Consider the following 3,515-nt stretch of genomic DNA (forward strand, 5'->3'; position numbering starts at 1 on the left):
ACCCCTAGGGGTTGACCTGGTGGCCGGAAAGCAAACCGGCCACTGGGTAGGCCGGTCGGCAACCTAGGGGTTGACCTGGTGGCCGGGAAGCGAACCGGCCAGCAGGTGAACCCGTCCGATTCCACGGGTTGACCTGGTGCCCGGGAGGGGACTCTGAAAATTTTTCAGCCCTTTCGACTCGGGGTTGACCTGGTGGCCGAGAGGGGCCTCGCACGGCAGGCAAGCCGCCCTGGGCTCACCCTCCCCGGCCGCAGCGAGGGACTGCCCCTCCCCACCCCCCGGCTGACAGGATCGGGCGCACTGGAAGTCCGGGACAGTATTTTCCCCGACGCCGGGGAGGGCGGGCGGAGGGGCTCTGGCGGCCAGCCCGGGCCCCGGAGCTCGAAAAGGAAAAAAGGACCGGGCCCGCGAGAGACGGGGGCCCTGCCGCAGGGGGGGGGGCAGTCCGACCGGGGCTCACCGTGCGGCAGGCCCGGGCGTCGGCAGGGGAAAGCGGGCGAGGAGGCGCGGGGCCGGGTGCCTACGGCCATACCGGACCGAACGCCCCCGATCCCGTCCGATCTCGGAAGGTAAACCGTCCCGGGCCTGGCTAGTACTTGGATGGGTGACCGCCTGGGAATCCCAGGTGCCGTAGGCAGCTTTTCCCGGTCCGAGTCAGCTCTCTCTCCTTTTCTGGGGGGGAAGGAGAGGGGGGGACGGGCCGGAAAGCCCCTCGTCGCTCCTGCCGAGTCGGAGGTCGCGGCCGCAGGTCACGGGTCTGGGCGCCTGGGGTCCGGCTCCCCACCCACCCGGCTTCCTCCGCGGAGGACCCCCCCCGGGGCCACCGAAGCCGCTGGGGGAGACGCCGGGCATGGGGCGGACTGGCCCGGACCCTCCCGGCCGCCGGCCCGCAGGTCCGCCCCGAATCCCCCCCCGCGGCCACCCAGGCCAGGCCTGGCCAGGCGGGACGGACGGCGGGTGTCCAGCGCCCAGCGGCTTCCTCCAGCGGGGACCCACGGACCCCAAAGCCGCAGGGGGAGGCCCCGGGCCTGGGACGGACTCGCTCGGACCCCCTGCGCCCGGCCGCCGGCCCGCGGGACCGCCCCGAATCCCCCCGCGGCCACCCAGGCCAGGCCTGGCCAGGCGGGACGGACGGCGGGTGTCCAGCGCCCAGCGGCTTCCTCCAGCGGGGACCCACGGACCCCAAAGCCGCAGGGGGAGACCCCAGGCCCGGGACCGACTCGCTCGGACCCCCCGCCTCCCCTGCGCCCGGCCGCCGGCCCGCGGGACCGCCCCGAATCCCCCCGCGGCCACCCAGGCCAGGCCTGGCCAGGCGGGACGGACGGCGGGTGTCCAGCTCCCAGTGGCTTCCGCCAGCGGGGACCCACGGACCCCAAAGCCGCAGGGGGAGGCCCCGGGCCCGGGACGGACTCGCTCGGACCCCCCGCCTCCCCTGCGCCCGGCCCCCGGCCCGCGGGACCGCCCCGAATCCCCCCGCGGCCATCCAGGCCAGGCCTGGCCTGGCGGGCCGGTGTGCAGCTCCCCCGGGCTTCCTCCCCCGACGACCCGCGCCCCCCTGAGCCGCAGGCGGAGACCCCGGCCCCGGGGCGGACCGGCCCGGGCTCGCCCGAGCCCCCTGCGCCCGGCCCGCAGGACCGCCCCCCCGAATCCCCCGGGAGAGGCCCGGCCTGCACGCCACTGACGACCCGCGGCCCCCAAAGTCGCAGGAGGCGCCCCCCCCCCCCCGGTTAGCCCCGTCTCGCTCCGCGCCCCCCGCCCCTCGCTGCCGGGACCGGGCGCCGCCCCAGAGTCAGCCGCAGCCGGCCGGCCTGAGAGCTGCCCTCCTGTGGACGACGGTGAGTTTACCTTGATACTAACCGGCCGTCAGCCAGGTCAACCCCATTGCTAGACTGGGGTGGACCTGGTGGCCGAGTGGGGACTTGGAACATTTGACAGCTGCTTCCCGGGGCTTGACCGGTTGTCCTGAACGCCCCCCACCCCCACCCCCAGCCCCCGGCTCCTGCTCCCCTCTCCCCAGCCTCGGTGCTCCGCTCCCTGCCTCGGAGGCTGCCTCTCTGCGGCGCCTGCATCGCCTCCGAGGACGCGCACCCTCCGGAGGCTGGACGTAAACCCACCACTGCCGCCGACCCGGCTCTCCGAGGGACGACTGTGAGGCCCCCCACCCCACCCCACCCCCGGACCGCCCTGGGGACGACTGCTAAGCCTCCCCCACCGGACCGCCCGGGGGAAGACTGCGACGCCTCCCGCCAGGCCCCCACCCAGCCTGGGGGAAGACTGCTAAGCCTCCCCCCCACACACACACACACACACTGTCGGGGGATGACGATTAAGCCTCTCCCGGACTGCCCGGGGGAAGACTATTAAGCCTCCCCTGGAACCACTATTAAGCCTGCCCCCGGAGTCCTCGGGGGATGACTGCTAAGCCTCCCCCACCGGACCACCCGGGGCAAGACTGCTAAGCCTCCCTCCCACACACACACACACTGTCAGGGGAGGACTATTAAGCTTTCCCGCTGGAGCGCCCGGGGCGGACGACTGTTAAGCCTGCCCCCGGAGTCCTCGGGGGAGGACTATTAAGCTTTCCCCCCTGGAGCGCCCGGGGGGGGGGGGGGGGGGGACGACTATTAAGCCTGGCCCCCGGAGTCCTCGGGGGACGACTATTAAGCCTCCCCCGGACCTGCTCCCTCTCGACTATTAAGCCCCCCCTCTGCGGTCCTCAGCACCACTGCCGCGCTGCCCTGGGAGTGGGGTGACATCCGGTCCGGAAAGCAAACCGGCCACCAGGTCAACCCGTCGAATCCAATGGGTTGACCTGGTGGCCGGAAAGCAAACCGGTCGCCAGGTCAACCCGTCGAATCCAATGGGTTGACCTGGTGGCCGGAAAGCAAACCGGCCGCCAGGTCAACCCAGTAGATTCAGCGGGTTGACCTGGTGGCCGAACGGGGACTTTGAAAATTTGACAGCCGCTTCCCGGGGGTTGACCTGTTGTCCCGGTGGGGACTTTGAACATTTGACAGCCGCCTCCCAGGGCTTGACCTGTTGTCCCGGTGGGGACTTTGAACATTTGACAGCCGCCTCCCAGGGCTTGACCTGTTGTCCCGGGGGGGACTTTGAACATTTTACAGCCGCTTCCCGGGGCTTGACCTGGTGGCCGAGTGGGGACTTTGAACATTTGACAGCCGCTTCCCGGGGGTTGACCTGTTGTCCTGAACGCCCCCCACCTCCCCCCCCCCGGCTCCTGCTCCCCACTCCCCAGCCTCGGTGCTCCGCTCCCTGCCTCGGAGGCTGCCTCTCTGCGGCGGCTGCATCGCGTCCGAGGACGCTCACCCTCCGGAGGCTGGATGTAAAGCCTGACACCCGCCACCGCCGCCGACACGGCTCTCGGAGGGACGACTCTGAGGCCTCCCCCCACCCCCGGACCGCCCTGGGGACGACTGCTAAGCCTCCCCCCCGCCCACACCCACACCCACACTGTCGGGGGATGACTCTTAAGCCTCTCCCGGACTGCCTGGGGA

At 71.9% G+C, this 3,515-nt stretch overlaps 1 non-coding gene across 1 annotated transcript; it reads left to right on the forward strand.

The window, feature by feature from the left end:
* The first annotated feature begins 518 nt into the window (after positions 1-518).
* LOC135979246 (5S ribosomal RNA) lies at positions 519-637 on the forward strand. Its single transcript, XR_010596572.1, has one exon. It is a non-coding gene; the product is annotated as a 5S ribosomal RNA (ribosomal RNA).
* The last annotated feature ends 2,878 nt before the right edge of the window (positions 638-3,515 follow it).

The sequence above is a fragment of the Chrysemys picta genome, unplaced genomic scaffold (assembly GCF_011386835.1).
Source record: "Chrysemys picta bellii isolate R12L10 unplaced genomic scaffold, ASM1138683v2 scaf738, whole genome shotgun sequence".
In the NCBI taxonomy this organism is placed as follows: Eukaryota; Metazoa; Chordata; order Testudines; family Emydidae; genus Chrysemys; species Chrysemys picta.